General features: G+C 44.0%; 1 protein-coding gene across 1 annotated transcript in view; it reads left to right on the top strand.

The window, feature by feature from the left end:
* The window catches only part of LOC139541147 (leucine-rich repeat-containing protein 7-like), a 234,853-nt gene that overhangs the window by 1,319 nt on the left and 218,761 nt on the right, over nucleotides 1–14,773 (top strand). The gene's annotated exons all lie outside the window — the stretch shown is intronic.

The raw sequence follows: 14,773 nt of genomic DNA, 5'->3' as shown, positions 1-14,773 counted from the left end.
CCCTGTCCAGTCATGGGAAATCCATAGATTAGGGCCTAATTAATTGATTTCAATTGACTGATTTCCTTATATGAACTGTAACTCAACGAAATCTTAGAAATTTTGCATGTTGCATTTATATTTTGTTCAGTATAATTTGTAACATATCATACGAAATGGGGTATGGACATCCACAAATGAATTCATACCATACGAAATGTAACAACTAAATGGACTGTGTCAGATTTACATACAAAATAATACAAAGTGCTCTGAGACCAGGTTGCACTACTACGAATTACACTAGCTTAATTAAAAGCTCCAGCAACACTTAAGTTGCATATGAGTGCTGTCATCCATCGTGAAAGGGCGGTTTGCATTGGTTACATTGCAGGTTACATTGTTGCATGTGAACATATCACCATAAGCTCTTTAGATAGCTTTGCTTATGTGCCCTGAGCTGTGTCTCCTAGGCTAATACTGGAGTGCATGCCTATACAGACTTTCCCTCATCCCCACTATGCCAAGTCCATCCATGCTGACTCTCTAAAAACACCATTCACAGTGCTGTGTAAAGCTGCTGATGCCTAACATCAAAGAGACTGAGTAATGAGGGAGAATATGAGGGGAACAAAATAATAGAATTCGTCAGCAACATCCATATGTAAAATGTATGCACACATGACTGTAAGTCGCTTTGGATAAAAGCTTCTGCTAAACGACATATATTATCAGGCTGTGTTCAAGTAGGCTAAGGTTATCAAAGGATTGATTGGAAACTACTCTGTCATCTTATGTCATCCATTTTGTGTATGGTTTGTGTTTGGCCACTTTCTTGACTATCACTAGTACTTTTATACTAGTACAGCTGAGACTTGAGTACACATACCTCCTGTACTGAATGGACTTCATGCCTCAAACTCACACTGAGCATCCATTTTACACTCAGCTCTCTTTAGCCGATTGCTGACAGAAGAAAATAGTTGCCATGGAATACCCAACCCAAGCACTCGGCCGAATACCAATGATCCTCTAAAAAGTTTGCTATAACTTTTTTGCCCTTGTAAGAAATGTATTTCTCCAGAAGAACCTTCTGTTTGACACTAGCTGACCTAAGCTATTTTCTTCTAGGGAGAGGGGTCCTCCATGTCCTTGCCAGCTCAGCTGGGTTCTATAGGGTTACTGAGGCTAAGATATCACTCACAGGCCAGAGCACAAATCAAAAGGCAATGGATAGAATTATACCAATGAAACAAAATCTGTCAATACAGGTTGTTTTGCTAATTACATTGGTAGTAGCCTAGTTGGTCACTGAACATATGGCATCTTTTTAAACCTGAGAAACGGACCCTTATTTGGAAAATCTGCCAGCTACTAAAGCAGGTACCAATGTGTAAGATAGTGGACCTTAGGTGGTATTATCAGGGTGTGCGAAGAATCACGAGTCAGACGAAATCAGGTGCAAAATGGAGATATATTTACAGGCGCTATAAGGGCACAAGGCGAGACCCAGATGGTTTGAGTCTTAATATATATTAAACAATCCAAAAAGGGTAGGCAAGAGAATGGTCGTGGACAGGCAAAAGGTCAAAACCAGTTCAGAGTCCAGGAGGTACAGAGTGGCAGGCAAGCTCGAGGTCAGGGCAGGCAGAATGGTCAGGCAGGCGGGTACGGAGCCCAGAAAACAAGCAAGGGTCAAAAACCGGGAGGACTAGCAAAAGACAATCGAAGCAGGAGTACGGGAAAAACGCTGGTTGACTTGAAAAATATATAAGACGAACTGGCACAGAGAGACAGGAAACAGGGATATATACACCAGGGATAATAAGCGACACCTGGAGGGGGTGGAGACAATCACAAGACAGGTGAAACAGATCAGGGTGTGACAGGCACAGAAGATGAGCGGGATCCATGGATATTTACACGACATTGGTGAACACCGACATATTAACGTAGACCTTCCAAATAACATATAATAACTTAAATGGCCAATCAAATCAAATTAACCTTTTCCCAATGCAAAAACGAATCATGAAATTAAATAGGGCCAATTATTCTGTGTGCTGAAAAAAGCACCGGTGGTAGTATGTAATACAATCTCATCTTCAAGCAGTGCAGGTCAATATCATTCCCTGATACCTCTGCAAATAATGGATGTCCATTTTTCATTTCATGTATTAAACATGTTTTGATATTAGCCTTATGAAAGGTGTAAATGTTCATGTTTTCCATTAGTGCCCTAAGGAGTGTACAGTATTAGGATGGCCTGTTGAGATCTATATGGCCCAATTACTAAGATCTGAAATCCATTAATGAGGTTATTTAAGTCATGCTAAATGCTATCATATTACTTCCTTGTCAATAATGACTTAGACAGAGACCTTGAATGTTTTATATCCGTGCATTATTGCTGTACACTGCGTGTACCTCAGCCATGTTATTGGAACAAACATAAAGACAACAACATAATCTTGTTGTGGAAAAGACTCTTTTCACTGTGTTTCCTTAGAAACTTCATTCTCTGGTTTCTCCACTGTTCTAATAGCCTTGGGTTCTATCCACCAGACGGACTATGGAATGGAGTTGCGCCCTCTGGCTCAGAGAGATTTTGTTTTCCGTCCTGCGGACCTTTCCTCCTCTCCTGGGTGGAATTGGGGTTTGTTGCTGAGGTGGTGGGGAGTAAATTAAAGATTTGTTCTAGTGAGATTGGCTCAATGTCAAATTTACCCTCTCAGCACCAAGCCTTTCTTTTTGAACACTGTAATAAATGAAGAGCCATCCGTTATCGCTCTCTCACTGCTCTGGATGCAATCATATCTGATGTTCATGCCTTTATCCACACAACAAATAAATATATATTTTTGAGGATAGCACAGCAATCTAATCAGGCTGCCTTATACTTACGCTCTCGGTGGATTCGTGACCTTCCCTCAGTCAAGTTATATTGTTCGTCTCCTTGCCTTTATTATGATATAGACCTAGGTTGCACGGCAACCAACACTGACTCCTTTCTTTTGGAAGCTAATGATTCGTGAGTTCAGCTATACACTCCTACTGTTCTAATGCAACAAAATGTGGCAGGTTTCTCAGGTGAACGCATTGCTACGGAAACATGATCTTTTTTTTGTTTTGGTTGATTCTTCTTTCAAGCTATCAAGCATAGATTTTCTCAACTTGTCTCAACCTCAGCCCACAAACAGAATACTTTCATCTGACAGAACCGAGCCAGTGCATAGACATTGCTCTTAAAACCACTGTCACTTTTCAAGCAATACATTTTTTGTCCAGTATATTGAGTATAAATTGATGTTTCATGCAGGTATCCTTAGTTTCCACTTTCATTTTATCCAAGCTTTGATCATTTTGATGTGATTCCTGAACCAAAAGAATGTGTGCTAACTTGGCAGTATGTGAATTCATCTCCAGTTATTCTGAGGGATGATATCCATGCCTTGGAGGGTATGATGATTCTCCTGCAGAAGGTCACATCCTTGGATTGTTTTTCTTCTTCAAAGTCATTGGAGAGAGCCAGTAGATCTGGCTACTAGCCGAGAAGAAGCACTAATCTGGTTATCTGCTATCTGGAGAAAGATAGACACACATAGTACATATTTTTTTAAATAATCAAGAATTCTGTAACAATGCAAAGTATGAGGAGGACAACGTGTCAGCTTTCTGCTTAAGACTCTGGTTTCATTGGCTCTGACCTTGGTTATAATAACACATGAAAGACTGAGATGCAATACCGTAGCTAGATGTGACCTTTTTCTTGTTGACCTTGAATGATAGTTTTCGCGTTTTCTGAGTTTATGTGTCAGAAAACTGTTCGTTTTTATTGAATTATCGTCTTACCATCTCTGTTATTGTCTAAAAAGTTTATGCCTTAGCATTCTAAAGACACAAAGTACTTTATTTGGTGATAAAAAACATTATTGTTCTTTTCCTTTATATCTTTTTCAATTAGTCATTTTCCAACCCTCATTAAAATCACTGTTTGTCATTGAGTGGGTGTGTGTGTGTGTCATCATTATTCATTCAAGATCTTGGCATCTCGCCATCTCCGTTTACATAAGTAAGACAATGAAGCAATCATATTCTACCTTCTAGTAAATGCCCACGAGGCTCATTGCTGTCTCTGTATACTGTATAACATTTGGACTAAAACATTTCAGATTTGTTGTGTTATTTTAGAAGTCATGGTGGATCCAGCTGTAAGAGGACGCATTTGGGAAAGACAAGCTGAATGTCTGCCAATGCAGTGTGGACCTGTCTTTATCATGAGATAGATGACAAGCATTAGGACATGACTAAATATATGACTCTGAAGCTTTTTCATTCTCTTCAACCCAGTGGTTATTCCCCACAATACCTCAACAGATGAATATAGGGATGGCAATCACGACTTTGAATAGGGAACATACAGTGCATTCGGAAAGTATTCAGACCCCTTTACTTTTCCCCCTCTTCAATCTACACACAATACCCCATAATGACAAAGCAAAAACAGGTTTTTAGACATTTTTTGCAAATATATAAAATAAAATAAACTGAAATATCACATTTACATAAGTATTCAGACCCTTCAGTCAGTACTTTGTTGAAGCACCTTTGGCAGCGATTACAGCCTCGAGTCTTCTTGGGTATGATGCTACAAGCTTGGCACACCTGTATTCTTCTCTGCAAATCCTCTCAAGCTCTGTCAGGTTGGATGGGGAGCGTCGCTGCACAGCTATTTTCAGGTCTCTCCAGAGATGTTTGATCGGGTTCTGTCTGGGCCACTCAAGGACATTCAGAGACTTGGCCCGAAGCCACTCCTGCGTTGTCTTGGCTGTGTGCTTTGGGTCGTTGTCCTGTTGGAAGGTGAACCAACAGTCTGAGGTCCTGAGCTCTCTGGAGCAGGTTTTCATCAAGAGTCTCTCTGTACTTTGCTCCGTTCATCTTTCTCTCAATCTTGACTAGTCTCCCAGTCCCTGACGCTGAAAAACATCCCCACAGCATGATGCTGCCACCACCATGCTTCACCGTAGGGATGGTGCCAGGTTTCCTCCAGACATGACGCATGGCATTCAGGCCGAAGAGTTGAATCTTGGTTTCATCAGACCAGATAATCTTGTTTTAGGTGCCTTTTGGCAAACTCCACGCGGGCTGTCATGTGCCTTTTACATTTACATTTACATTTAAGTCATTTAGCAGACGCTCTTATCCAGAGCGACTTACAAATTGGAAAGTTCATACATATTCATCCTGGTCCCCCCGTGGGGAATGAACCCACAACCCTGGCGTTGCAAGCGCCATGCTCTACCAACTGAGCCACACGGGACCTTACTGAGGAGTGGCTTCCGTCTGGCCACTCTACCATAAAGGCCTGATTGGTGGAGTGCTGCAGAGATGGTTGTCCTTCTGGAAGGTTCTCCCATCTCCACAGAGAAACTCTGGAGCTCTGTCAGAGTGACCATCGGTTCTTGGTCACCTCCCTGGACAAGGCCCTTCTCCCCCGATTGCTCAATTTGGCCGGGCGGCCAACTCTATGAAGTGTCTTGGTGATTCCAAACTTCTTCCAATAAGAATAATGGAGGCCACTGTGTTCTTGGGGACCTTCAATGCTGCACACATCTTTTGGTACCCTTCCCCAGATCTGTGCCTCGACACAATCCTGTCTTGGAGCTCTACGGACAATTCCTTCAATCTCATGGCTTGGTTTTTGTTCTGACATTTATTGTCAACTGTGGGACCTTATATAGACAGGTGTGTGCCTTTCCAAATCATGTTTTACCACATTTGGACTCCAATCAAGTTGTAGAAACACCTCAAGGATGATCAATGGAAACAGGATGCACCTGAGCGTAATTTCGAGTCTCATAGCAAAGGGTCTGAATACTTACGTAAATACGTTTTCCTGTTTTACATTTTTAATACATTTGCAAAACATTCTGAAAACCTGTTTTCACTTAGTCATGATGGGGTATTGTGTGTAGATTGATGAGAAGAACCCAAAAAAGTATCAATTTTAGAATAAGGCTGTAACGTAACAAAATGTGGAAAAAGTCAATGGGTCTGAATACTTCCGAATGCACTGAGACACAGTGGAGGAATCTGATATGTGCTGAGGCTGAGCACTACGGTCTGGTACTGCTACTGTCTGTGAGATGTCACCTTCCAGCTGGGATCTGCAAGGGAAGGAGGATATGGCTGTGAGACAGGGCTGGTTTGGATTGGGCCCGGGAACTGGGAGTGGACTGCCTTAATAAAGCCAATCAGATGAAAGTAGGTCCTCTGTTATCTAGGTCACTATGGCCTAAATTTATTCATCCCATGGAATAGCTTGACTGTGATTTTCCCATTCTGTTTCATCACAAAGTGATGGGCAAAGGAAGTTTTATATCCAGTATACGCTCAATATGACCAAAGACAAAACGCCTTATGTGAGCATTAGCCACCCCTGCTGTTGCACCATCTTCTCTTGGATTATGAAAAGATTTTGTTCAGAACAGAGAACTGTGTGTGGGTTTTAACCTGTAGCAGGCTATTCCAGCACAATCTCAGTGGGTCACCTTTGGTCTGCCCACAGCACTCTTAGCATCAGTTCTGGTTTTCAAGTTTCTCTTGTCTTTTGACTAAGGTTTAAGGAATTGCAGAGAGAGTTCACATGATGTGTTAATGAAAAATGTCATATCTTGTGACAACACAGACAAACTGCCTTCAGATTTATATTCTGTTTGTCATTGCTTTCATCTCAAGGTGATAGTATTGTAGAGGGTGGAGTGATGATGGATGAAAGACAGTTCAGCAACACTGATAAATGATTCAATAAGTCAAGGTTCCTCACACTCTCCCTTCAAGATGAACAGAAGCTTTCTGGAAGAGGAATTGCACTCAGTCTAAATATAGTTTGCCCTGCCTTGATGGAGCTTCATCTTGTCATTAAAAAACTGTCCCTCAGCCTGGCTGCTCCCTGTTCCTGTCCCTTACGCAAGCGCCACCTGTTGGTAGAGCAGTGAGTTATAGAAAGCCACAGTGCCTTGGCCTCAGGGAAAAATTATAATATCATCCACAAGTAATCATGCACAGTAGACAAACAGGGAAAGGTCCTTTACTTGATGCTATTGATAAGTATATGTCTTTATTAATTAAGCTTTACAGTCCAATGTCTTGTGACACATTTACTGTAGGCACATTTCTTAGACAAAAAACATTTGTGGAAGCCCCTTCTTCCAGACGTCCACAACAAATGTTTGGTTAGGAGACAATAAACTTTTTGGGTTTGAACAAACTGTTTTATATTAAGCAAACTGTAGAAGGTTCATGAAAATGTTATGGCAATGAAATGGTTTGATCAACCTTTGTAACTTCGTTCAGTGATCTTTAAGCCAACTTAACATGTATCTTTAGACATATTTTCCTTGTAATAGAGATTCACCATGTTCTCACCTTAAGAGTAACGATGTCAAATAGCCTATTGCCTGACATAGAAGTGCCCCCATTTTTGGGGAGACATTTTTCTGGCTACGGTACCTCATTAGACTATTGGCGAGGCCCAATTACCACTGTGTGTAGTCAGGCCAGCAAATGACTTCCCTTCACACTTTAGAAGGGCTCTGCACAAGTTGCCAGTGCGCTGGCCACCTCTTCTGGTCACCATAGCAACAACGTATTGATCAACACAGCCGCCTCTTCCGGTCACCATAGCAACAACGTATTGATCAACACAGAATAACGTGTTATTTAGTCATATTGTATGTAGTGGGGATGTATTCTAACATTCTGTCCCTTATTTACAGTAATAGAGTTGTTTACTCTAGTCTAGTGAGACAGGATTTACAAGCTAACACAAGCCCAGCTGTACTGCTCTGTTGACTTTTTTTTTGGGGGGGGGGGGGGGTTGTTGTAGATGGTGAGGAGGAGAGGAAGGAGAGGAGCTCTAGGCTCACTGAGCTGGCAGCTTAATTCCACTGTACTTTTTCTTGCTCATATCTGTCACGGGGTCGTATAATTAGCTGCAGATATCTGCACAGGTTTCCATGGTGCTGCATCATCTGTGCGAGAGAGGGAGTGAGAAAGAGAGCAGCCAACCCACACACTGCCAATCCCAGCGCAGGGACAGAGAGAGAGAGATCTACTTACACTCCTCCCGCAGTGCTCTTCAACACCTTGTTATCATTACCCTTTTTTATATGTCATCACACAGTTTCCTCCCAGTATCCACACTGGCTCAGTGAGCTACACAGCAACAGGATCTCCTCATCTGACTCATGTGGGCGATATACCCTCTGACGTGCAGTTTACGGATGATGGTGATATCTGTAAATACTTCAACAGAGAAAAAAGACCACAAGGAGCTTGTGTACTCAGACTTACACTGTGCGGTATGGACTGAGAACACATACCCTGTTGTAGTGGGAGCTGCTGTTCTATGGTCGTGAGGAGAGTGTGTAATGCTTGTTGTACTTGTGGGCTCACTGTGTCCATATGGGAGTGTCATGTTGGGGTTCCCGAGCCGGTGCCTTGACTGGCTTTGACTGGGGAGGTCATGAATATGCAAAGCCCATCTCCACTCTCTGCTCCTCCAGAACATCGCTGCAGCTCTCCAGCTTGTCCACCCACTGACGAGCTTTAGCTTGTAACAGAGCGTGGGTGTCTGCACTCTCAACAGTTACTCAGTTACCCCTACAGGCCACCGTTGCCGACGAGAGCAGCAAGCCCAGAGCGGTCCCTGCTGCGGGGAGAGCAGGGAGAGCAAGGAGAGCCTGATGCAGGATGGGAAACGGCTGTGTGTGTATGTATGTATGTATGTATGTGAGAGAGAGAGAGAGAGAGAGAGAGAGAGAGAGTAGAGAGAGATGTATGTGAGAGAGAGAGAGAGAGAGAGAGAGAGAGAGAGAGAGAGAGAGAGAGAGAGAGATATTCTGTATTCAGCATCAGTTCCCTATTCCGCTGTGCTCTGCTCTGGGCACAGGGCTTGTGGTGCGCTGCTGCAGAGGGTAACCAGAGCTACACTCATCTCCCACAGCATGAGCCTCTCTCCCAGGCCTGGAAACCACAGAATGTATGGTTCTGAAACATGACATATACCCAAATTTGTCATATTACCCACACTCTTAAATTTTGTTTTATTTAACCTTTATTTAACCAGGTAGGCCAGTTGAGAACAAGTTGTCATTTACAACTGTGACCTGGCCAAGATAAAGCAAAGCAGTGCGACACAAACAACAACACAGAGTTACACATGGAATAAACAAACGTACAGTCAATAACACAACAGAAACAAATCTGTATACAGTGTGTGCAAATGAGGTAAGATTAGGGAGGTAAGGCAATAGATAGGCCGTAGTGGTGAAGTAATTACAATTTAGCAATTAAACACTGGAGTAATAGATGTGCAGAAGATGAATGTGCAAGTAGAGATACTGGGGTGCAAAGGAGCAAAAAAAAAATAACATGGGGATGTGTCACGCGGAATGACACTGGAGAGACGAAGCAGGTACGGGAGTAAACATTTAATAAATAACTGAAATAACACGAGACAGGAACAGCGTCAAGAACTAAAACTAAAGACAAAAACAATCAATGCAGCAGCAGGGAACTGACAAATATAGGGGAGGAAATAAACAGGAGATAAGTGAGTCCAGGTGAGTCCAATAACGCTGATGTGAGTGATGGATGGCAGGAGCGTGTGATGCAGGGTAATCTGGCGCCCTCAAGCGCCAGGGGAAGGGAAGAGCGGGAGCAGACGTGACAGGATGGGGTAGTTGGATGGGCTATTTACAGATGCAGTGATCTGTGAGCTGCTCTGACAGCTGATGCTTAAAGTTAGTGAGGGAGATATGAGTCTCCAGCTTCAGTGATTTTTGAAATTCGTTCCAGTCATTGGCAGCAGAGAACTGTAAGGAAAGGCGGCCAAAGGAGGAATAGGCTTTGGGGGTGACCAGTGAAATATACCTGCTGGAGCGCGTGCTACGGGTGGGTGCTGCTATGGTGACCAGTGAGCTGAGATAAGGCGGGGCTTTACTTAGCAAAGACTTATAGGTGGCCTGTGGGTTTGGTGACGAATATGAAGCGAGGTCCAGCCAATGAGAGCATACAGATCGCTGTGGTGGGTAGTATATGGGGCTTTGGTAACAAAAAACTGTGATAGACTGCATCCAGTTTGCTGAGTAGAATGTTGGAGGGTATTTTGTAAATGACATCGCCGAAGTCAAGGATCGGTAGGATGGTCAGTTTTACGAGGGTATGTTTGGCAGCATGAGTGAAGGATGCTTTGTTGCGAAATAGGAAGCAGATTCTAGATTTAATTTTGGATTGGAGATGCTTAATGTGAGTCTGGAAGGAGAGTTTACAGTCTAACCAGACACCTAGGTATTTGTAATTGTCCACATATTCTAAGTCAGAACCGTCCAGAGCAGTGATGCTGGATGGGCGGGCAGGTGCGGGCAGCGATCAGTTGAACAGCATGCATTTAGTTTTACTTGCATTTAAGAGCAGTTGGAGGCCACGGAAGGAGAGTTGTATAGCATTGAAGCTCGTCTGGAGGTTTGTTAACACAGTGTCCAAAGAAGGGCCAGAAGTATACAGAATGATGTCGTCTGCGTAGAGGTTGATCAGAGAATCACCAGCCGCAAGAGCGACATTATTGATGTATTCAGAGAAAAGAGACGGCCCGAGAATTGAACCCTGTGGCACCCCTATAGAGACTGCCAGAGGTCCTGCCAGAGCCCCTCCGATTTGACACACTGAACTCTGTCTGAGAAGTAGTTGGTGAACCAGGCGAGGCAGTCATTTGAGAAACCAAGGCTGTTGAGTCTGCCGATAAGCATGTGGGGATTGACAGAGTCGAAAGCCTTGGCCAGGTCAATGAACCTAAAAGGGTTCTTCAGCTGTCCCCATAGGAGAACCCTTTGAAGAACCCTTTTTGGTTCCAGGTAGAACTCTATTGGGTTCTATGTAGAACCCTTTCCCATGGAACCCAAAATACATGGAACCCAAAATAGTTCTACCTGAAACCCAAAAGGATTCTACCTGAACCAAAAAGGGTTCTCCTATGGCGACAGCAGAAGAACCCTTTTAGAACCTTTTTTTCTAAGAGTGCACATCTCTTTCAAGATTGAACAGCTTTAGTGCTGTGAATAAGGAGCTGAATATGACAATCCACACTATATGTGACTTTTGGAGATTTGGGGATTGATCTACCCATAGCCTGGCAGTGGTTGTTTCATGTAACCCATTTGTAGATTATGTCCTGTATTGTAGATTTACATCAAGCTTGAGTGGATTACGTAGCAAGGTAAAGCATCCCTCCGTCTTCCAATTTACAGCTCCTTAATACAGCACTCCAGAGCCTGGCCCGCTGTGGGAGGAGATGTGTGGGAGGACATGTGAGTGGAATACACACTGATGCCGGTCTCTCTCTCTCTCTCTCTCTCTCTCTCTCTCTCTCTCTCTCTCTCTCTCTCTCTCTCTCTCTCTCTCTCTCTCTCTCTCTCTCTCTCTCTCTCTCTCTCTCTCTCTCTCTCTCTCTCTCTCTCTCTCTCTCTCTCTCTCTCTCTCTCTCTCTCTCTCTCTCTCTCTCTCTCTCTCTCTCTCTCTCTCTCTCTCTCTCTCTCTCTCTCTCTCTCTCTCTCTCTCTCTCTCTCTCTCTCTCTCTCTCTCTCTCTCTCTCTCTCTCGTGCAGATTGAGTAGGGTGGCCTCCATCATAATGGTGCTGAAACAACAGGAGTGGTGTAAATTAACGGCGAGCTTCGGCTGCCCTGCAATGTCTTTCAATAGGAATCGTTTGAGGGAATAGAATAGAATATTTTATTTGTGAGCAGTTGCTTTTTTGCATTCACTAATACTGGGAAAAGTTAACAAAACATCCCACTGGGCACACACTAGTTGAATCAATGTTGTTTGGACATTATTTCAATGAAGTGGAATAGACATTGAATTGACGTCTGTGCTGCTTCCATCAATACAATACGTTACCTGTAATTGTGCATCTACAGTTGAAGTGGGAAGTTTACATACACCTTAGCCAAATACGTTTAAACTCAGTTTTTCACAATTCCTGACATTTAATCCGAGTAAAAATTCCCTGTTTTAGGTCAGTTAGGATCACCACTTTATTTTAAGAATGTGAAATGTCAAAATAATCGTAGAGAGATTGATTTATTTCAGCTTTTATTTCTTTCATCACATTCCCAGTGGGTCAGAAGATTACATACACTCAATCAGTATTTGGTAGCATTGCCTTTAAATTGCTTAACTTGGGTTAAACGTTTCGGGTAGCCTTCCACAAGCTTTCCACAATAAATTGGGGAAATTTTGGCCCATTCCTCCTGACAGAGCTGGTGTAACTGAGTCAGGTTTGTAGGCCTCCTCGCTCACACACGCTTTTTCAGTTCTGCCTACACATTTTCTATAGGATGGAAGTCAGGGCTTGTGATGGCCACTTCAATACCTTGACTCTGTTGTCCTTAAGCCATTTTGCCACAACTTTGGAAGTATGCTTGGGGTCATTGTCCATTTGGAAGACCCATTTGCGACCAAGCTTTAACTTCCTGACTGATGTCTTGAGATGTTGCTTCATTATATCCACATAATTTTCCTGCCTCATGATGCCATCTATTTTGTGAAGTGCACCAGTCCCTCCTGCAGCAAAGCACCCCCACAACATGATGCTGACACCCCCGTGCTTCACGATTGGGATGGTGTTCTTCGGCTTGCAAGCCTCCCCCTTTTTCCTCCAAACATAACAATGGTCATTACGGCCAAACAGTTCTATTTTTGTTTCATCAGACCAGAGGACATGTCTCCAAAAAGTACGATCTTTGTCCCCATGTCCAGTTGCAAACCGTAGTCTGGCTTTTTTTATGGCGGTTTTAGAGCAGTGGCTTCTTCCTTGCTGAGCGGCCTTTCGGGTTATGTCGATATAGGACTCGTTTTACTGTGGATATAGATACTTTTGTACCTGTTTCCTCCAGCATCTTCACAAGGTCCTATATTGTTGTTCTGGGATTGATTTGCACTTTTCGCATCAAAGTACGTTCATCTCTAGGAAACAGAACGCGTCTCCTTCCTGAGCGGTATGGTCCCATGGTGTTTATACTTGCATACTATTGTTTGTACAGATGAACGTGGTACCTTCAGGTGTTTGGAAATTGCTCCTAAGGATGAACCAGACTTGTGGAGGTCTACAATTTTTTTCCTGAGGTCTTGGCTGATTTCTTTTGATTTTCCCATGATGTCAAGCAAAGAGGAACTGAGTTTGAAGGTAGGCCTTGAAATACATCCACAGGTACACCTCCAATTGACTCAAATGATGTCAATTAACCTATCAGAAGTTTCTAAAGCCATGACATAATTTTCTGGAATTTTCCAAGCTGTTTAAAGGCACAGTCAACTTAGTGTATGTAAACTTCTGACCCACTGGAATTGTGATACAGTGAATTAAAAGTGAAATAATCTGTCTGTAAACAATTGTTGAGAAAATTACTTGTGTCATGCACAAAGTAAATGTCCTAACCGACTTGCCAAAACTATAGTTTGTTAACAAGAAATTTGTGGAGTGGTTGAAACATGAGTTTTAATGACTCCAACCTAAGTGTCACGATCGTGTGGAGGAGAGACGGACCAAAACGCAGCATGTGGAAAATAAGCCATCTTCTTTTTATTTGAACGACGAAGATGAACACGAAACACTTATACAAACTATACGAAACAACAAACGACCGTGAAGCTACAAACGAAAGTGCACACACAAGCTACTTACGTTCAACATAGACAATTCCCCACAAACAGCTAAAGCCTATGGTTGCCTTAAATATGGCTCCCAATCAGAGACAACAATAACCAGCTGTCTCTAATTGAGACCCAATTCAGGCAACCATAGACTTTCCTAGATACCTACACTCAACCATAGACACAGCTAGACTACTATACTAAACATAAACCCAACTACTCTAATAAACCCCCTAAACCTTACAACCACCCTAGACACTACAAAAACCACATACATTCCCCATGTCACACCCTGACCTAACCAAAATAATTAAGAAAACAAAGAATACTAAGGCCAGGGCGTGACATAACCACCCCCTTAAGGTGCGAACTCCGGGCGCACCAGCACAAAGTCTAGGGGAGGGTCTGGGTGGGCTTCCGTCCACGGCGGCGGCTCCGGCACTGGTCGTGGTCCCCACCCCACCATAGTCACTACCCGCTTTCGTAGCCTCCTCCAAATTGCCACCCTCCACATTAACCCCACTGGATTAAGGGGCAGCACCGGACTAAGGGGCAGCACCGGACTAAGGGGCAGCACCGGACTAAGGGGCAGCACCGGACTAAGGGGCAGCACCGGACTAAGGGGCAGCACCGGGATAAGGGGCAGCACCGGGATAAGGGGCAGCACCAGGATAAGGGGCAGCACCAGGATAAGGGGCAGCACCAGGATAAGGGGCAGCTCCGGACTGAGGGACGGCAGCTCCGGACTGAGGGACGGATCCTGGCTGGATGACGGCTCTGGCGGATCCTGGCTGGACGGCTCTGGCGGATCCTGGCTGGACGGCTCATGGCTGGCTGACGGATCTGGCTGCTCATGGCTGGCTGACGGATCTGGCTGCTCATGGCTGGCTGACGGCTCTGGACGCTCATGGCTGGCTGGCGGCTCTGGCAGATCCTGTCTGGCTGGCGGCTCTGGCAGATCCTGTCTGGTTGGCGGATCCTGGCTGGATGACGGCTCTGGCGGATCCTGGCTGGATGACGGCTCTGGCGGATCCTGGCTGGATGACGGCTCTGGCGGATCCTGGCTGGATGACGGCTCTG

This window comes from Salvelinus alpinus, chromosome 16, assembly GCF_045679555.1.
Source record: "Salvelinus alpinus chromosome 16, SLU_Salpinus.1, whole genome shotgun sequence".
Classification (NCBI taxonomy): Eukaryota; Metazoa; Chordata; class Actinopteri; order Salmoniformes; family Salmonidae; genus Salvelinus; species Salvelinus alpinus.
The sequence above is the reverse complement of the archived record's forward strand: the minus strand, read 5'-3'. Positions and strand labels throughout refer to the sequence as shown.